At 47.1% G+C, this 21,903-nt stretch overlaps 1 long non-coding RNA gene across 1 annotated transcript in view; it reads left to right on the top strand.

Annotated features, from left to right (window-relative positions):
• LOC147122811 (uncharacterized) overlaps positions 1–19,506 on the top strand; it is a 30,050-nt gene extending 10,544 nt beyond the window's left edge. Inside the window, exons 2-3 of the long non-coding RNA XR_015081705.1 lie at positions 16,419–16,498; positions 19,041–19,506. This is a non-coding gene — a long non-coding RNA (uncharacterized LOC147122811). The remainder of the gene's footprint in view (positions 1–16,418; positions 16,499–19,040) is intronic.
• The last annotated feature ends 2,397 nt before the right edge of the window (positions 19,507–21,903 follow it).

The following is a 21,903-nucleotide window of genomic DNA, read 5'->3' as shown; positions in this document are numbered from 1 at the left end:
TTAAAATTTTTATATTCTGTGCCCCCAACCGAAAGGGTCACCACACAGTAGCCGCCGACGTCCATTGAATGGGACTTGGACGCCATAGAAATCCGATGGCGCGTCGGCAGGACTGTGAGGGAGTGGCTACGTACCGTGTCTGGGTGAATAAAACTCTCTGTGCTCCCGCTGTCGATTAGGCAAGTGGTGGCGCGGCCGTCTACCGTGATATCCATCATGGAGCTGGATAGATGATGAGGGAGGGCTTGATCCAGCGTAACGGAGGCCAGTGTATGGCTTAGTGAGTCGGTATGGTCGTCCGACGAGACGGTGGTCGAGTCCGGAGATGAAGTGGCGGTTGAGTGCGGCGGATAAAATGGCGGCGGCCATGCGGCCGGAGGTGCACAAAATGGCGGATAAGATGGCTGCCCCCATGGTTCGCACGCGGCGCTGCTGGCGTTCGCTGGTTTCCCCCTGCAGGCATTGGCGTAATGGCCTTTCTTCCCGCAGCCCGAGCAGGTAGCGGTCTTAGCCGGGCAGTGCGCTCTAGGGTGTTTTAACTGGCCACAGAAATAGCATTTTTGGGCCTGGTTACGGGGCATCGCTGCGGTTCTTACCGGGGGCGGCTGTCCCAGTTGATTTCGGGACATCGCTGCAGCAGTTGGTGCCGGGGGCGGCGGTCCCATGTCCCACGGTCGCGATGGCCATGGCGCGGCGCCGTTACGTGAGTATGCTTCGAGGTTTCGGTGGGCCGCATCTAGCGAGAGCGCAAGGGCTACGGCCGTCTTCAGGTCGAGCTCCTTGCTTTCGAGCAGTCTCTGCCGGGAGTAGTCGGACTGGAGGCCCCTGACGAAGGCATCACAAGTAAGTCCCTCCGCGTGCCCCGCAGCCGTTACCTCCTTACAGTCGCAGTCTCTGCAGAGTGTCTGTAACGCCCGTAAAAATGCCTCTACCGATTCCCCCGGTTGCTGCCTGCGGGATCCCAAGAGGTGTCTGGCGTAAATCGTGTTCACTTGGCGCGTGTATTGCCCTTTTAGTAGTTCGAGGGCCGCCGTGTACGTAGTAGCGTCCCGGATGAGCGTATATACTTGAGGGCTCACCTGGGCGGTCAAAACTTTTAGTTTGTTCTCCTCCGATGTCACGGCGGAGGCTCCTAGGAAGGATTCAAAGTAGCTCAGCCAGTGTTCGAAATTGGTTGATGAACCCGCTGCTTGAGGGTCGAGGTCCAGGCATGCCGGTCTGAGGGCTCGCAGCAACGCCTGCTGTTGTTGCTGTTCAGGTGTCGCCATTTTACTTCTAGTTAATAAAATTGATACGCTTATCAATTACTCCATAAAAGACGATGAATCAGGAAGGAGATGAAAAGGCTTTTATTAACTAGAGAACAGAGCATGCCTCTCGTGGGTGGCTGGTTCCAAGAAGGAAGTGAGTCGGCGAAACCCCCACCTTTATACCTGGTCATGTGGGCGGGGTCAGCTGAGGCATGCCTTGGTACACAGCGCCACCCAGAGGTAACAATATACAATAACAGTGGTTTACCACAAAAGGTCAATAAGGAAAAGTACAGAAAGGTACAAATGATGACGGACAGTAGTTCCGAAGACCAGAAGAGCGATAGCGACTCCGGAAACAAGAGACTAAGCTGTCTCAAATTACATAATGTAATTGCCAAAGAAGATTACCAGACCATTTGGGTTACCCTCACGATAGCGGGGTCCCCAGTCAAAATGGAGCTAGGTACAGGATCAGCGCTGACCGTCATGAGTTGACGGGATTACGAGCGGCTATTTCCACATATACCTTTGAAAGACACATCCATTGTCTTGAAGACATATACGGGGCAGAAAGTATACCCCAGAGGGAAAATAAGGGTGCCTGTTGTATACAACGGCAAGGAAATACAGAAGTTGTATTTATACGTTCTGCAAGATGGTGGTCCACCGTTGTTGGGACGTGAATGGATCAGAAAGATACGTTTAGACTGGCACTCCATTCAGCAGGCACTGACGGTGACCAGTAAGAAAAAAAACGATGATGACGTCATACCTGGACGATTAAAAGAAATCTTGGCTAACGCCAAAGTAGTGTTTCAACAGGAACTAGGAACCCTGAAAGGCGCCACCGCCTCAATAAAAGTGGAAGATGCGGCAATTCCCAAGTTTTTTAAGGCAAGGTCGGTGCCATACGCAATTCGCCCAGCCGTCAAGGCAGAGCTGGAGAATTTGGAAAAAGCAGGCGTGTTATCCAAGGTAGATTGGAGCGAGTGGGCAACACCCATCATCCCGGTCATGAAGAAAACATTGAATAATGATAAATCTGAAGAACAGAGAAAAGTTCGCATCTGTGGGGACTTCAAGGTGACTGTAAACCCGGTTCTTCACACGGTACAGTATCCTCTTCCGAGGATAGAAGATATTTTCGCCTCACTATCCGGAGGGAAACGTTTCACCAAAATTGACTTAGCACAGGCATATCTACAGATGGAGGTTGAGGAGGCCTCTAAAAACTATCTCACGATAAACACACACAAAGGCCTGTACCAGTACAATCGACTGGTTTTCGGAGTGGCATCAGCTCCGGCTATCTGGCAAAGAGCTATGGAGCAAGTCCTGCAAGGGATTCCGGGGACTCAATGCTACCTAGACGACATCCTTGTAACAGAAGAAAACGACAACGAGCACCTTGCCAACTTGGAGCAGGTGCTCACGAGGCTGAGAGAACGGGGCCTACGAGCAAATCGCCCCAAATGCGAATTTTTCCAGAAACAAATATCATATTGTGGCCATGTCATTAACGAAGAAGGGTTGCATAAGTCACCTGAAAAAATTGAAGCGGTCGTAAAGGCCCCAGCGCCTGAAAATGTCTCACAATGAAGGTCGTTCCTGGGATTAGTAAATTACTATCATAAATTTTTACCAAACTTGTCGACGGTTCTGCACCCGCTTAACGCACTGCTACAAACGGGAGTAGTTTGGAAATGGAGCGAAGACTGTAAACGTGCCTTCCATAAATGCAAAGGCTTGATCACGTCCAGGGAAGTGTTGGCTCATTACAACCCATCACTGCCAATCAGACTGGCGTACGATGCATCCCCTTACGGCGTGGCAGTGGTATTATCGCATAGATTCCCTGATGGCTCAGAACGGCCGATAGCTTTTGCGTCACGCTCATTGAACTCAGCTGAGCGTAACTATGCCCAGATCGACAGGGAGGCACTCAGCCTGGTGTGGGGGGTGAAGAAATTCAACCATTACCTACACGGACAAAAGTTTACCTTGTTGACTGACCATCAAACCCTCGTCTCCACATTCAACCCTAAAAAGGGCGTTCCCATTATGACAGCGCAAAGGCTACAGAGGTGGTCCCTTTTCCTAGGGGCACACCAATATGACATAGAATACAAAGGATCAAAACAGCATGGGAATGCTGACGGGTTATCGCGCCTACCGTTGCCAACGGTGGAAGAGGCGCCTACAGTGGACCCAGTGGAGATATTCCACTCGACCATAGTGGAATGTCTACCGGTGACAAATTCTACCATTGAAAAGGAAACGCGAAATGACCCGACTCGCTCACGAGTCTACGATTTAACGGTGAAGGGATGGCCAGCACATGGCGAACCACTGTTGCCAGCATTCTCGCAAAGAAGAGAACAGCTGCCAGTGTGCCGAGGAACCTTGATGTGTGGATCCAGAGTGGTGATTCCACCCAAACTCAAGGATAGAGTGCTAAAGGAGCTTCACGAGGGGCATCTAGGTGGAGTGAAAATGAAGAACTTAGCCAGAGCGTTTGTGTGGTGGCCAGGTATCGATGGAGACATCTAAGAAATGACCAAGAGCTGTCTAGGATGCCAGAAGGTCCAAAACGCCCCACCACAAGCCCCTCTACATCCATGGGAGTGGCCCTCATCTCCATGGCAAAGGGTACATATCGACTTTGCTGGTCCATTTATGGGCTCAATGTTCTTAATTGCGGTGGATGCACACTCCAAGTGGCCGGAGGTAATAAAGATGTCCTCCACCACCACGGAAAAAACCATCACATTATTAAGGACCATATTCGCCAGGAATGGGCTGCCTGAACAGATCTGTTCTGATAATGGACCGCAATTTGTATCCGAAGAATTCAGGAAGTTCTTAAAAAACAATGGGGTTAAGCACTACACGTCCGCCCCATACCATCCCGCCACCAATGGATTAGCTGAAAGGTTTGTCCAGACCTTCAAGAAGGCCATAAAGGCCATGGGTAATGAAGACATAAATCTACAACATAAGGTAGATAACTTCTTGTTTGCGTACAGGAATGCAACACATGTGGTTACAAACCAAACCCCCACCATGATGTTTTTCAATAGAAGACTAAGATGTCGGCTGGATTTGGTCAAGCCAAACGTCAGAAGGGACGTAGAGAACCGGCAATTTCAAGGCATGAATGAAAGGCCAACTACAACCTTCCAGATAGGTCAACCAGTTTTGGCCCGGGACTACCGTACCGAGAAATGGCAGCCTGGAACTATTTGCACAGGACTAGGACCGCTGATGTATACCGTGGACATTGGAGAAAGCATAATAAGGCGCCATGCTGACCAGATCATAGTCATCCGAAAAAGGACAACCTACACCACAACTCTATACGCCTAGCGATGAAGCAGAGATACCCATAGTATCTACCTCCGATCCGGTGATACTGGAACCAGATGAACCCGACACTAGCATTGAAGCCGAATCGACCTTGCCAAAAGAACCTACTACACCACCGAGGCGTTATCCGGACCGAGTCAGGAAGCCTCCAGAGAGACTGAATTTGTAATTGATTAACTTCAGCAAATGTGTATATTATTGTTCTTGTAAAAATGTTATTTAATGATTACTTAAAATGTTATGTACTATTTATCTAAAAGGGGAGGAATTGTAGTGTATGTACCTTTTAAGAGGAACTATGTTTTTGAAACCCTTGTATACTGTAGTACCAGTAGTGACCACTCGGGTATATAAGCCTGTGCAGCGTCTTGTGTTGTTAGTTCACTTCCAGACTTTGTTCAGTAAACACTTGTTAAATCAACTCCTGCATTCCGTGTCTCCATTAACACACGGATCTAACAGCATGGAATATCTCCACAGGGTCCACTGCAGGTGCTTCTCCCGCCATAGGCAACGGTAGGCGCGACAGCCCATCAGCGTTTGAATGTTGTTTCATACCTTTGTACTCTATGTCATACTGATCTGCCCCTAGAAAAAGTGACCATCTTTGCAGCCGTTGCGCCGTCATCACCGGAACGCCCTTCTTTGGGTTAAAAATGGAGACCAGGGGTTGATGATCAGTCAGTAGGGTGAATTTCTGCTCGTGCAGATAGTGATTGAACTTTTTCAGCCCCCACACCAGGCTGAGGGCCTCCCTGTCAATCTGGGCGTAGTTACGCTCGGCTGAGGTTAGCGAGCGCGATGCAAAGGCTATTGGCCTCTCTGAACCGTCACGGAATTTGTGTGACAGCACCGCTCCAATGCCGTAAGGTGACGCATCACATGCCAACCGAATCGGTAGTGTTGGGTTGTTGTGGGCCAATACTTCTTTTGAAGTGATTTGGCATTTACATTCCTGAAAGGCACGCTTACACTCATCACTCCATTTCCATGTTCCACCAGTTTGAAGGAGGGTGTTCAGTGGGTGCAGAATTGTAGATAAATTCGGCAAGAACTTATGGTAGTAGTTCACCAACCCGAGGAACGACCTCAGTTGCGACACATTTTCTGGTGCTGGAGCCTTGACTACAGCCTCAATCTTGTCCGGCGACTTATGCAACCCTTCCTCATCAATCATGTGGCCACAATACGAGATTTGTCTCCTGAAGAACTCACATTTGGGACGGTTGGCTCGTAGCCCATATTCCTGCAATCTCGTGAGCACCTGTTCCAGGTTGGCAAGGTGTTCATTGTCATTTTCGCCCGTAACCAGGATGTCGTCCAAATAACACTGGGTCCCCGGGATCCCTTGCAGGACTTGTTCCATTGCCCTCTGCCACATAGCTGGGGCCGATGCTACCCCAAATACCAGTCGATTGTACTGGTAAAGGCCTTTGTGAGTGTTTATCGTGAGGTATTTCCTAGATGCTTCTTCCACCTCCATTTGTAGATACGCTTGAGCCAGGTCATTCTTTGTAAAACGTTTCCCTCGAGATAGCGAGGCGAAAATATCTTCTATCCGTGGAAGCGGATACTGTACTGTGTGCAGGACTGGGTTCACAGTCGCCTTGAAGTCCCCACAGATGCGAACCTTCCTTGGCTCCCCAGGCGTGCTGCTCAATGCTTCCTTCATTACAGGAACGATGGGTGTGGCCCACTCGCTCCAGTCCACCTTAGACAGCACCCCCGAACGCTCCAGAATCTCCAGTTCAGCTTCCACAGCTGGGCGTATCGCGTATGGCACCGGTCTGGCCTTGAAAAATTTTGGGGTTGCGTTATCCTCAATCTTTATGGTTGCCTTTACTCCTTTTAGAGTCCCAAGTCCTTGTTGGAACACCTCTTCCGCGTCAGATAGAATTTGTGACAGACGTCCAGGTACGACTTCATCTTTTTTGTCAGTCACAGTTAGTGCCAGAATGGAATGCCAAACCAATTGTAGTCTTTGGATCCATTCACGTCCCAATAATGGTGGTCCTCCATCTCGTAGTATATACATGTATAGTTTCTGTGTTTCCTTTCCGTTATATTCAACTGGCACCCTTATTTTTCCTCTGGGATAGACCTTTTGCCCCGTGTATGTCTTCAATACAATGGCTGTGTCCTTTAAGGGTATGTGTGAAAATAGCCGCTCATAGGCTTAGGTGTTCCTGTAAGATAGGAACAATCTCCTCAAAACTTTTCTCCATTGGTTTAGCTGGGGTAATTAAATTCCGCAATAGGCCTACGTACTCGCACCCATCAGATTTAATAATACCGACGCCCTCTTTCCATCAGCCACCTCATTTGCCTTGCAGTACACTTCAATTCTTTCCACGTACGTGGTCCAGTCTTCTACCTCGTTGTCGAAAGCAGTGATACTGCCACTTTTCGGCATCTTGGGCGATTTTAAATGGCGCCTCCCGCGCTTTTGCTTCTTCCCCAATGGAATAAAATGGCGCCTCCTGCGCTTTTGCTTCTTCCCCAATGGGATAAAATGGCGCCTCCCACGCTTTTGCTTCTTCCCCTTACTGCCACGCTGCTCCTAGCATTCTACGGGGTAATGGCGGCGACCCACAGCTTCGGCGCGTCTCGCTTTCCTTCCCCCCCGTTTAGTTTCTCTCCGCTGTCCTGTTCTCGAGCACCGGCCGCGCCCTGTGCGCTCCACCCTCTCTTGTTTTCTTTTCCCGGGGACGCTGCGCGGCCCGATTTGTAGAGCCGCTCGATCGAGCTTGAGCCCGCCGCAGTCCGGAAGGGTCAGCGCGCTACCTGCTACCAGCATGATTCACTGGAACCACAGCCTCTCCCGCAATTCTCCAAACACCGATGGATTCTTTGGGCGGTTGCCCTCGGTCGACACCCGTTGCTCAGACTACGACCTTCCAGGACCTTCCTTTCAGGCGAGATCCCCGTGAGATGATGCCACACTGCAGGTGAGTTCGAAATTACTCGTCGCCACTGTAAAGTCCGCGCCTCAATAATACACGGACTTCGGGAGAACAGTTTAACAGGTACTTTACTGAACAAGAGGCAGCTTGAAACTGAAACTACTAGGGCCTTTTATACAGGGGTGGTCACTGCCGGTACTGCAGTCTAAGACCAGTTATTCCCTTAAAGGTACATACACAACAATTCCCAATCCATTCGAGGTAAGGGAGCTCCAACGATGTCCATTTCAAATCCCTGTTCTGACACCATGTCTTGTTTTGCAAACTTTGTACAAAAATAATAAATTGCAGGACAACGGAGTATTACAGTTTAAACTCTTTTAATGAAGCATCAGGTCTGTGCTTACTCATATCAGTACAGCACCATGTGGACCAGATCGAGTCAAGACCCCTTGGGTCTTCTAAACAATAGCAGTCCTTACAGACGCCTGCAGGCCAATGACAACTCAATATGCAAATGTTACAGACATTGAGATGAAAACTAGAAAATATTTTAAATTAGCAAAATTCAAATAATGAATTTATCTTGATCAAATAGTCTAATCAAATCCCTGTGAAGTGGCAGAACATGGTTTTGTGCCCTTAATTCCCCACTGTGCAGGGTTAGCGGACCTCAGTCAGAGCAGTGGTAGAAGTGCTATAGTTGGCCTCAGCACCCTTGCAAATGGGAGTGAAAAATTGCCCAGGGTTCCCACTCCTTATTTCTCTCCACCAACGCCTCCTGGAAAACACACAAGGCCAGGATCAGGCTTGGCTGTGATGCCCCCTGTAGTCTAATAACCTGCCAACACTGGGGCCCTGAATTTCTGTGGGGCCAGAGATGCACTCCCAATGTAATTGGGACAGGAGTACAGTGCAGCCACAGGGAAGTCAGACAGGACCCAGATAAGCCTGGTGCCAGCCCAGGCTGTGAATTTCCAACAAGGCCTCAGGGAGACAAACCTCCATCAACCCCAAACCTCGCTCATGACTGGAGAGGGCAGAGCCAGAGAGTGAATTCCTACACTGGGAGTTTTATTGACTCTGGCTTCTCTAACTCCCAGTGATCCATATGTCAGGATGAACCTAGCAAAGAGATGCTTTGAGCAGCAGAGCCCATCTGGGTTCTGACCTGGACCTCCAATCAAAATCACAGCACCATTTGTAATATTGATCTCCTTATAAAGGGAGTTCAATTAAAACTTTTCTTTTTCACCAGTGGCACTAGCTACCAAAGGAATAGCTTGCCAGTGCCTCTTCCCCTGCGCCATTCCTCCAACATGTGCCCAAGATGTGTCCATAGTGATGTGAACATCTGCCACTAGCATGCAAATTAAATTACCTCTGACTCCAGATACTATGGTGGGGTTAGGAGCTGAGTTCACCGGCACCCACTCTGCCAATAAGATGGGACCAAGGATTTTCAACCCCTCACTTTCTAGCATAGGTGTAGCTAGACATATGCAGTATCTACAACAATGAGGTGCTGCAAACACTGACAAGCACTGCACAGAGGTGGACGGTTGCACCCAGGCTCTCCCATGACTCCCTCCATATGCTTATGGAGGGAGTCACAGCACGCAGGGAGGTTCTCTTCCCTTCCCATGAACGGAAGAGACCTCCCCAGGAGATCAACGCAGCCTGGTTGCACATTGCACAGGAGGGCACAAACAGGAATGTTGTCAGGAGGACCAGGCTGCAGTAGCGCAAACCTTTCAATGATCTCAGTGGATCACGAAACGTTACTGCAAAGCCACACTCAACCTCATCCTGCTGTGCCATTCATCACATCCCCATCACTCTGCCTTCCCTACCCTACTCCTGCACATCATTACTCACACCAACTTACCTTGCACCTCCACCCAGCCCTCTATCTACATTATCACTTCTCCATTTCACTAGCCACCCCTCACACTCACCCTCATCCTACTCATACCAACTAACAACACACAAGGGTAGGCACTTGGGTGGTTTAGCCAATGTTCATGTTAAGTTTCTGTTAATGTGCTGTCAAACATTGAAACCTTTATTTTCAGCACTTTGCGTTCTTGGACAGATTTATGTGCACTTTTGGAAGTGGCTTAGTGAGTTGTAGTGAATGGTGAGACATAAGGGTACTCCCCCCCGCAATGGTGATGAGTGTGAATCAAATGGCTTGGACATTGTAGCGATGCTTTATGGTGTTGGTGTGGGGTGGTGCCAAACTGGTGCATCACGTGGCATCCAGGGTGTACAGCATCAAGTGAAGTAAATCTGGCCATGGTGAGGCCATCTCAGGCAGCAATGTGGTCGGGTTCTGATGCCCTGTGCCCTGTGTCCTGTGCAGCATCAGTTGATTGTGGAGAAGATTGGGGCATTGTTGTTGGTGCTGCTGGTGTGCCTGGTGATGCTGGTGTTGGGGCTCATCTTGGTGGGATTCTGAGGACCAAGGTGAGATATTTTCAAGAGCAATGATGCTGATGGAATAGATGGCAGGTGAGGTTGAGATGACAGAAGCGATCCGTCAATGGTGAGAGAAGGTGTTCCAATGAGGTGGCACTGGATAGAGAGTTGGCTCCAAACACTTGCAAGCTGCAGAAAGCTCAGTATTCTTCCAAATACAGTAACCAACAGTTTCTGAGCTTTGAAAGTTAACAGCTATAACATGGGATCTTTTATACAACTTTGGCAGCTGTCAGGTCATGAGATAATTCAATGCTGAATCCACTCATGACATGCTGAGCTGATGTGTTCCCCGCGCAGCGGGTAACCCGAGGGGGAAATGAAGGCTTAAAATAACAGTTAATTGGATGTTAACAATCCATTTAATGATGTGACTTGCCTCCCCCGCCGCTTGGTGTCGGATCTGTTCAGCGCCGACAGACCCGACACCTGGGAGACTAACGTGGAGGCGGGTTGACAGCGGGTTCCCTACCCGCTGTCAATCTTTGCTATTTTGACAGCTGACCTGCCTCCAAACCTGCCCTCAGAGTGCCAGCAAAATTCAGCCCCATGAGTTTAGGAAAGAAGTAACAAAAAAGTTAGGAGTGTAAAGTATTCAACAAATGCATCAACAACAAAAGGAAAATCAGGATAGGGATAGGGCCATTAATGAATGCACAAGATAAACACATAGGTAGTGACAGCAAAATTACAGAAATATTGAATAATTACTTTTCTTCAGTATTTACCAAGGAGGCTAACAGGTTAGACATGACATTAGCAGAAGAGATCAAAAAAGATATCAAGACATTTAAGAAAGAAAGGGTGGAGATAATTTATAAACTAGTCAAATTTAGAGAGGATAAAACCTCTGGCCTGGATGGATTGTATCCATGCATACTAAGAGAAGTTAGGGCATGGATAGCCGAGGCATTATTTTTTACATTGTTTATATATATATATATATATATATATATATATATATATATAAACAAACATTCATTAGAAAAGGGAATAGTGCCAGAGGACTGGTAGGCAGCTAATGATATTCCTATATTTAAAAATGGAGATAGAACATGTCCAGGGAACTATAGACCAGTTAGCTTAACGTCAGTGGTAGGAAAGATAATGAAAACTTTACTCAAAGATGTAATAGAAAAACATCTAGAAACTGAAAATATAATGAAGAATAGTCAGCATGGATTTCAAAAGGGAAGGTCATGCTTGACCAACCTTATTAAAGTCTTTGAAGAAGTAGTAAAAAGAGTAGACAAGGGAAATGTAGTAGATGTAATATATTTGGATTTTCAAAAGGCCTTCAACAATACCACATAGTAGACTCGTGACTAAGGTCAGAGCATGTAGAGTCAAGTAGCGGAATAGATAGCAAGCTGGCTATAAAACAGAAAACAGAGAGTAGATATTTATTCAGACTGGCAGAAGGTGGGAAGTGGTGTTCCACAGGGATCGGTGCTGGGACCATTGTTGTTCACCATTCATATAAACGATTTGGACTCTGGAATCAAAAGTACAATTTCCAAATTTGCAATGACACCAAACTGCGGGGTATAGTTAATACTGAGGAAGAGTGTGACAAAATACAAGAAGACGTTAATAAACTTGCAGAATGGGCATGTAAATGGAAAATTCATTTCAATATAGATGTGGTGCATTTTGATAGGAGAAATAAGGAGGCCACATACGCCTTGGAAAATAAGATTCTAGATGTAGTAGAGGAGCAACGGGATCTAAGGGTACAGATTCACAAATCATTGTCAGTAGCAGCGCAGGTTAATATGGCCATAAAAGAAGCAAACCAAGCACTGGGGTTCATTTCTAGAGGAATAGAATTGAAAGGCAGAAAGGTTATGTTAAACTTGTATAGAACCTTGGTTAGAGTACTTTGCACAGTTCTGGACTCCATATTACAAAAAGGATATAGAGGCACTGGAAAAGGTGCAAAAAAGATTTACAAGTGTGATACCAGAACTGAGAGGTTATACCTATCAGGAAAGACTGAAAAGGCTGGGGGGGGTGACCTAATAGAGGTCTTTAAAATTATGAAGGAGTTTGCTGGGTAGACTTAGAGAAGATGTTTCCACTTGTGGGGGAGACCAGATCTAGGGGCCATAAATATAAGATAGTCACTAATAAATCCAATAGGGAATTCAGGAGAAATTTCTTAGTTGAGGTGAATAACAAAAATGCATTTAAGGGGGTGCTAGATGAGTACATGAAGGGGAAAGGAATAGAAGGTTATGCTGATAGGGTTAGATGAAATAGGGTGGGAGGAGACTCGTGTGGAGCATAAATACCAACATAGACCAGTTGGACTGAAAGGTCTGTTTCTGTGCTGAAAATTCTATGTAAAGAAAGAAAGACTTGTATTTATATAGCGCCTTTAATGAACACCGGACGTCTCAAAGCGCTTTACAGTCAATGAAGTACTTTTGAAGTGGAGTCACTGTTGTAATGTGGGAAACGCAGCAGCCAATTTGCGCACAGCAAGGTCCCACAAACAGCAATGTGATAATGACCAGATAATCTGTTTTTGTTATGTTGGTTGAATGATAAATATTGGCCAGGACACCAGGGATAACTCCCCTGCTCTTCTTCGAAATAGTGCCATGGGATCTTTTACGTCGGGTTATTCAGTGTAATTCTATATATAAATATTGACCAAAAAAGAAGGGAATACCTTTTAAAAATAATAAGATCTAGAAAGTAGAAAACAAATTTTGTAAATCAAAATGATAAAATAATCTATTGTGTTCTATTTATTTTTTGTGCCCTTATAACCCTCACACTAAACAACGCTGTGTAGATAAAAAAAAGCTTATTGAGAAGAGGAAGCTTTCATGTGTTGGAGTGATCACACAATACATAAACATTAATTGGTCATACAGATAACAGGTTTTCTTAAACATTAGCCTGAAAGATGAGAGACACTTTTTTATTTTTTAAATCTTCAAAACCACATCATTTTTTTTTAGAGTAGGAGTCGATCAATTTACTTAGCACCACTACAACATAAAGTAGTATTGGGGAATCACCGTAATCGCACTTGATATTTTTGTGAGTTTTGCATCCGAACGAATAGTTCAGCACCACTCCCTCTCCCGCCTTTTATCAGATATAACCATCTGACATCGAATGATTTCTGCTTGTTGAGCATTGTACTTTGTTTCAAACAAAGCTTGTATTCTAGAACATTTGTCATTCAATGCTTAGTAAAAACACAAATGGAGAACACTTAGACAGTTGTGTTCTCTATAGCTATTCAATATGAGTGGGAATTTGGTGAAGCCAATTGGCATATGTTTCATGCTGGAGGGATTAGTGACTGGAGCCTGAATGTCTGATTCTCAATTTAGTTGGGAATGGAGCCAATTTGGTCACGTGGTCTTTTATATGAAAACATTAATTTATACTTGAGAGCGCAAGACACCAGTGTTAAATAGTACAATAGGCAAACCCTTAGCATCAGGAGGGAAGGCATATTAGATAGATTGAGCAAGTTTAAGGTGAATAAGACTCCAGGCTCTGACAACTTTTGCAGGGAGAAATTGGGTGAGTAGCGCCACCTGTTAGCGCCTAAAGAGGCAGGCAGTGGCTGTAGCGCCACTGGCTGCGCCTCCCGTGATATTCAGGAGGAGCGCTAATGGTAGCGTTAGCCTGTTGCGCTGCGCCACCACCGATGACGTCATCAGTGTGCGCAACGCCCCATTCATGCTCCGTTCACGATATTTGGTAGCGAACATCGCAGTTGCGCCGTTCGCTACCCGCGCCCGGTTCACGGGGCCTTACTGTGCTGGCAGCGGCGCAAGTTAAGGTGGAGGTGCGGGGCGGCCGCTTTTTTGGCGTCCGCCTGCCAGCACCTCCGTCCCCGGCCTCCTAACCCCCCCCCCCCCCGCGGCATTGCCGGCTGTTTCCCGAGAGCCCGGCACTTCTCCTTGGTGCCAGGCTCATTTGCCGGCACTCGCGATCGGGGTTCGCGCTGTTGCAGGCACATTGCGCTGCGATAATCAGTTTCAGCGCCCTAAGAGGGACGCGGGGCGCCTCGAGTCTCGCCCCGTGTCCCTCGAGGGGCGCTGAAACTGAATTTCTGGCGATCGGTATTACTCCGATCGCTGTGCTAAATCCTGCGCTCAGGCGACTTTTGCGCCACTTTGGCGCCCCAACCCAATTTCTAGGCCCAAATTGGTGTCTGGTGGAGTTAGCTAGGACAATTTCAAATCTTCTCCTTGTTACTTTTCAAAGCTCTTTGGAATTTGGCACCATACCATTGGATTGGAAAGTAGCAAATGTGATCACTACCTTTAAAAAAGGAGTAAGAGATGAACCTTCAAATTGCAGACCTGTGAGCCTCACTGTAATTTTAGGAAAAGTATTTGCGACTTTGATCATGTATAGCAGAGGAGATCATTTGTAAGGACAGAGGCTGGTTAGAGAAAGCCAGCATGGGTTCAGAAGGGGCAGGTCACTTTTGATCCATTTACTGTGTTTTTTTTGAGGAGGTTACTGATGGCAGTGAGGCAGTCAGTGCTATCTACCAAGATTTCACTAAAAGCATTGACGTTGTCCCACATAACACACTAATTCACTTAAAAATTGGTAATCTAGTATCAGAACCAAGTTCATAATCCGCAATGGGTTCAAGCTGCATTATTTGATTGCTGAGTGAGGCTATGGAGCATTTTGTGATGAAGCCCTTATAGTTAGGACTGGTGAGTTGTCATAAATAATTATGCTGAAAATCAGGGGTAGTCATGGGTAAAATCAAGAAAATATTTCCCAAAAACTAGGTCCAAATACCTCTGAGTGAGCACTCCATACCTCTACATTGCAAACCAGCACCATCAACTCTTTAAAGCAAGCAGCCAGCTCAATTCTGCTTTCCAAAGACAGTCATGACCTCTTGCAACAACTTCTGACTTCAGTCCCAACTCCTGCTGCTGCCTCCCTCTTGATGTTGTCCAGAAGTAGTATGATGGGCAAAATTATGCTTGTCACACTAAGTTACAAATATTTTGGAATATGTGATGCCATGATAAATCACTAACCTCACTGCACTATGGGGTAGATTTTCCAAGTTCTCGCCCATGGCCGGGTAACTTGTGTGCCACAAGTGCACACTGGGAAATCTCAGACCCAATGCCATCCAAATGGACAGAAAATCGTGGATAGTGGGCCTGTGATTTTCAAGTGCATGCTCTTGGCGTGTGACGTATTTCGATTCAGGCGAGAGCTCAGAAAACAGATCTTACAGTGTAGTTAAATTCATAGACACATTTTTCCATCAAGCCCACTGTAATGAAATCTGTTTGTCTTGCCTGTATTCGTTTTGCACTCATGTATATTACCCTCCCCCACACGGTGTATAGTTTCACTTCCTCTTTCCTGACTAACCTGGAAGGTTCCAGGTCTTGGCTCTTGGCTCCACCCCTGACTTCTCTTACATAAAGATCCCAGGATCTGTATGACTCATTCCTGCGAGCCAGTCAGTGTGTTGAGATGTTAGCTCTGATCTTAGTGATTAAAAGCCAACTTGTTAAAGTCTATAACTTCTAGTTTTGTGGTTATTGAAGGCACATCACCCACTCCTTCCATAGACTGTTTACAAAGTATACTATGGCGGATTCTATCCAACTTATGTAATCACCTCAGGGAAAGTTCTTCTAGGGAGAAATGTTTCAGAATACACAGAGTTAGACTTTGACTTTGTACGATTGTGTGGAACAGGTGATAGTGAGTCGGCAGCCCATTTTATCTCTCTCCCAGCATTGACATCAATGGAAATAAAAATTGGGAGAGATGTAAAACGGGTTGCCAATTCGTTATCACCTGTTGTATACTATCGCACTAGGTCAAAATCTACCCCACACAGTAATAATATATTGATAAGTGTATTTTTTCTCAGTAAAGTGTTTTGTGAGCCAATTCCCATTATGTCCCTGGTTTAATATTATAATGTAAAACACTTCTAACACCAAATATGCAAATTATCATGCTAAAAGCCCACAATTGTTTAAATACTCTGTTCGAAAGCACGATCAATAGAGTAATGCATTCTTTGAATTTGTATAGCAGCATAAAGCTTTCCAAATTCTCTCCTGCAGGTTGTTATCTGAACCCTTCAAATGTTCTATGCTATATTGCCAGCCACCATTTATCCTCCATGTATTGCACTGCTATATTTTTTGTTGCTTCTAATGTTGTCCATACAGTTTACAAGATGTGACGTCAAACTGTCCATCCTGATGAAATATTGCCAAAAAACAGAACATTTATAAGAGACTACATCAGATGACCATGAATGCATGATGTTATATTACTTATGTAGGTGCAAGTGCTGCAATACTGCACCTGCTAACTATTATTACGTTTCTATTAAACTGAAAAACGAGTAATATACATCTGTGCTTTCTTTTTTCAGAATATTTTTAGTGACGCGGCTCCATAGAATTTCAGCACACTACAATACTCCAAAAAATACAACCGCTTCGCCTATGAAAGGTAAATGAGAATAGACTGAAGGTTCGATGGATGTGTTGACTAGCAAAAGAAAAATCACAGCGACTTCTGTATTTGCTTAGGATCCTGTTATCTTACCCTAATATGATTTGAGTTATTATATTAGAGCTGGTTATGTACATGAAATGTAGGGCCTAGAAATTGAATGGCACCGCGCCCATTTTTCGGGCACTAAATGAGCACCTAAGCCTCTAATATGGTGGGCAGGAAGCACATGCTCATTACGAGCCGGATGTGCGCCGCTCGCCATATTGGTGTAGACAAAACAATAGGGCCGGAATTTTCTTTACCTTGGTAGGTCTGGTGCGGGTGGTGTCTGTGGCGAGTCCAAACCCTGCTGCTGGCTCCACCCCGCTGTAGAAAATGAACTTACCTTAATGGGGCCTATTAAGCCCGCCCAGTGCATTACCCAGCCCAATGAGATGGAGCGGGTCTGGTGACATCGCTCATGACGCATTTTAAGCCGGGATCCTTAAAGGAACCCTGGCCACATTAAATTTTAAGTTTAATCTAACAAAGTGGGTGTTGAATCTTTACTGTACAATCATATAATAAAAGTTATATATGAGTGACAAAGAAATATTTAAATAATATCATTAAGTAATATGATGCCATCTACAAGTACAATCAAGAACTTAATTAAAAAAGTACATTAATTGGGAAGTTATTGGTGCTTTAGTCATAAATCTATAGACTTTTGTATCAGTAACTGGTACAAATAAAACATGTGTGTGTATAGGTAATACATAAAATGAAGCAGATTTTAAATGTAATTGTAAAGGGGTGGATTTACAATCTTATGCAAGTTCATCCCTGACAATCAGTGTTCGTGGTGCTTACAATATGTTTCTGGGATTTCTGCAGCTCTGCCGTAGAAGTTAACAATGGACAAGTGAGAGAATCTTTGCAGAAATCCACCCTAAAGTCTCAGACTGAAAAATTAAATTAGTCATATTCGGGGACTGAAAGCAAATTGAACCAGTGGAATGAGTGATGAAAATTAAATTGTTATGGTTGATGACTTGATTTAATGTGTAACTGGACAATCACAGTACACTGAGAAAAACCTGACCAGAAACAACACAAAAATGTATTTAAATGGTATATGTCATTTTTTATAGTACAGATCAATTCACTGCAATTACTGTTGAGTTGGAAGGCAACAGCTGAGAATGGCCAGTGAAAAATGTATTTCCCTCACCATCCAGGGTAGCACTTACATCCCTTCAGGAATTTCTGAATTAACATTTACCAGTAGCTTTTCAAGTAGTACAGAATCTCCATCAATGATGTAATCAATATGTTTTTATTTTGGTTTGTTTTCCATGCTGTCAAGTAATCAGCTGGAGCAATGGCCACGGAATTCGCGCCTCAGGTTGACAGACGTGGTTCCCGAGCTGTGTCAATCCCGTGGCCATGCAGGGAAATTTTAAAAGTAGGGGAAAAGGCTTTTAAGTGCCTGTAAAGTACATCATAATGATTTCAATTGGGTCCCACGCCGCTGCAGGTCAGATCGGCTCCACGATGACAGATGCGCCTGTGGGAAAGGCGTGTGGGAGCGAGATGACAGCGGATTCCCGACCCACTGTCGGAAATAACAACTTTCCCACCCGACCCGCCACCGATCACTCCCGGAAAATTCAGCCCAAGATGTCCAGGGCCTACGCCTGAAACAGCCGTTGGCTCCTTTGTATATTTAACAAAGGGGCCTACCACCTGTTTGAAGCCGGTTCTGCAATATTGGGTTGCCCTGGCACCAGCTGCGTTCCGCAATACCAGGTCTACATGTGGCTTAACAGGCGGTCCTTAAAGGAGCTGCTGCAGGCTGCAACCAACAAGGTAACTGTTTAAAATATACTTACCTGAATGTGGAACCTGGAGGAGCAGAAGTGCTCCTCCCAACCCCACATTCAAACCATGCAGGACACTGCTGGCCACTGCTCCCATCGCGACCTCGACCCCCGATCACGACTTAGGCCCCCCATCCCGATTGCAGCCGCTACAGTCCCGATTGCAGGCACTACCTTCCCTGATCCCAATCGACTGCTACCCACCCTTCCCAATCCTGTTTACCTCTACCCTCCCTCCTGATCAGCTCTCTCTGATTGCCACTACTGTCCCTCCCGATCTCCCACCTTCCCAATCTCCCCTCTCCCGGTTGTCCCCTTCTTGGTCGCCCCCCCTTTAAGGACTTACCTGATGGCCGCTGCTGGCGTCGCCGCAGTCCGATCTTCGAGTCCCCTTCAACAGCGAGCTAACTGGGGAAGTCCATTAGGTGTTCGCAGCTCACCAATTCGATGATAAAGAGGCATGAGGCCCAATATTACAAGTGCCTTGAGCCAATCTATTCAGGCATGGGGATTATTCAGTGGGCCTCCTGCACACCCATTTCGTTCGATTTTCTAGGCCTAGATTTTTTTTACTGCTCTATTAAGAAATGGTCAATATAAAGTGTAATATTCTGTGCATTGACAGAGACAGCAGAAGTCAGAGGTTTTACTTATGGCTGTTATTCTTTTGACAGACAAATGGGAAGAAATTCCCAGACATACACCTGGATGGTATAAATCTAATGCACTTTCACAGACAAGAATGAATATTGACAGAATCAGAGAGGTATTTAAAATGTTGAATTTGGTGATTGGTACTTTTAAAATTGTAATTGTTTAGGGCTTATCCCTGTCAGATAAGGTGGGATAAGTAGAATTTCAGACTAAGCAGACAGCAAAGGAAGCAGTTAAAAACGTGTTAATGGAAAGTGCTAGGAAATTATTATTGATAAATGTAGTGTATGTACCCGTCTATCTTTAAGGGAACTATTGAATGTAACCGTTCACCTTTAAGGGAACTACTTTAGGTGTGGCACTATTTGTTTGGCTTCTGTATACTGTAATACCGATAGTGACCACACCAGTATATAAGTAATGTAGCAGGATTGCTGGGGCAGATTCGCCCGGACCTTCGAATAGTAAAGACCTGTTTGTTTGTTACTTCTAAAGTCTGTGTATTTATTAACTGCACAACCCACAGACTTTACAATAAAGTCTCTTACTCCGTGTCTGTATCAACTTTGACCATTGTCCTTTCAAAATTAAATAAATGCATATTGGCAAAGCTTTACTGAGGTTAGTATAATACAAACATTTAGTCACGTTAAAGTACATACAGGAACAACTACACTCAGCTTTCCATCACCTACTAACAGATCTCTTGTGGCATTGCTCACTGTGAGTCAGAGTATATATTGTTTTATACAATAGAGGCTCTTATGCCATGAAGGGATAACATTGAATTATATGACTGAAAAAATGTAATTTTGTTTTATTGAACAGTATTCTGGGATTTTTATCAGTGTTTTGGGAATCGAATTCCACAAATTTATCCATTATTTTGTGAGATGCATAAATGAATGGCCTTTACTTTAAATATATATATATATATATATATAAACGGATCGATCTGTCTGTCTCTGTCTGTCTGTCCTCACGTGTGCGTCTGTCCGGCTATGCGCTCGAAAGTTATAGAGTGTACCTACGCGTGCGTTACATCGAAAGAAAGCTTACCGTTCCGAAACGGTCATAAGCGTATTTACGTTTCGGCCGGACAAAAATCGCGCCCGCGGTATTCGAAAAACGTTCAACATTCCGCTCATTAGCATCTCATTATCCGCTCATTAGTGATAGAGTGACCTCGAGGTCGACTAATCGTACGCCGGGTTCCTGGCGCGTGCGGCCGGGCCCTCCTACGGTCGAGTGACGGGACGATTGACCAATCCTACGCTTTGGTGACCTGACGGTCGACGAATCGGTGCGTGTGTGGGCGGGCCTTATCGTTCTGAACCGAGGTGAGTCGCCGCCATCTTGATTCCAAACTTTTCCTTTCTTTTTCCGTTTTCTGCGTCTTTAAAAAAAAAACGTTGCTTTTAAAACACATACTTTTTAAAAAAAAAGTTAATTACTTTCCAAATCTTTTATCTAATCTCATTAATTTTCCTACCTTTCCCCGTTTTTCCAGGTAGGCCTCGAAGCCTCGGCATCTCCTCCGCACCCACGCCTGAGCTAGGCACCTCCCGGCCCCAGTCAACAAGCGGCCCCCGATCGCCGCCATCTTTGTGAAGGCTGGAGGGGCGGGCCTCAGCCGAGCGCCGCTACCTTAGTAAAGGGTGCGCGCGCAGCAGGAGCAGCTGAGACGCGGCGTCTCTCTCTGTTCCCCGCTCGGCCATCTCTCAAAGCCGCAATCGGCGCTCTTCAAGCCAGCTCGGGAGGGCGGGGCCATGTCAGTGCGTGGGGCGGCACGGAGCTCCGTGGAGCCATCGCCGGCGCTGGGCTCGGGTGCTTTGTGGTCTGCGGCCGAACAGCGGCTGCGGACCTCGAGCTGACCGGGGCGCTGGACTCGGCTGGGCCATGTCTTTGCGGGTGTTCGCCTCGGCCAACGGCATCAGGGTGACGGCCGAGGCCGCCAAAAGCGTCCAAGGGAACGCGTTCATCCAGGTGCCGAGGCCCGGGCCCCGGGGCGGAAAGAGGGATTGGAGCGGGGGATGAGGGCTCGGGCAGGGGAGAGGGAGAGGGGGGAGAGAGAGGGGGGAGGGGAGAGGGGGGAGAGGGAGGAGAGGGGGAGGGGGGAAGAGGGAGGAGGAAGGGGGAAGGGGAGGGAAGAGGGAGGAGGAGGGGGGAAGGGGAGGGAAGAGGGAGGAGGAGGGGGGAAGGGGAGGGAAGAGGGAGGAGGAGGGGGGGAAGAGGGGGGAGGAGGGAGGAAGGGGGTAGGGAGGTGGTGAGAGGGAGGAGGAGGAGGAGGGGGAGGGAGGGAGGGGGGAGGGGGAGGGGGAGAGGGGAGAGGGGGGAGGGGGGGAAGAGGGAGGAGGAGGGGAAGAGGGAGGGGGGAAGGAGGCGGGGGGAAGAGGTAGGAGGGGGGGAAGAGGTAGGAGGGGAAGAGGTGGGAGGGGGGGAGAAGAGGTAGGAGGGGGAGGGGGGGGAAGAGCTCCTGGCGGTTCATTGGGGGGGGGGGCGGTGCTCGGGATGCGAGGGGGAGCGGAGAGGGTTACCCCGGCAACCGGCCTCGCCAGCCGCAATCGGCCGCTCAGCCCAGGCCCGGAGATCGGGAGGCGGAGAGGGGAGGAGGGTTACCAAGGCAACCGGGGCTCGGGAGGGGAGGGGGAGCAGAGAGGGTTACCCCGGCAACCGGGTTCGCCAGCCGCTCAGGCCCAGGCCCGGAGATCGGGAGGCGGAGAGGGGAGGAGGGTTACCAAGGCAACTGGGGCTCAGGAGGGGAGGGGGTGTGGAGAGGGTGACCCCGGCAACCGGGCTCGCCAGCCGCAATCGGCCGCTCAGGCCCAGGCCCGGAGATTGGGAGGCGGAGAGGGGAGGAGGGTTACCAAGGCAACCAGGCCC

Source organism: Somniosus microcephalus, chromosome 2, assembly GCF_052327205.1.
Source record: "Somniosus microcephalus isolate GS21.2 chromosome 2, FLI_Smic_1.0, whole genome shotgun sequence".
Lineage (NCBI taxonomy): Eukaryota > Metazoa > Chordata > Chondrichthyes > Squaliformes > Somniosidae > Somniosus > Somniosus microcephalus.
This window is presented reverse-complemented; position numbering and strand designations above follow the sequence as displayed.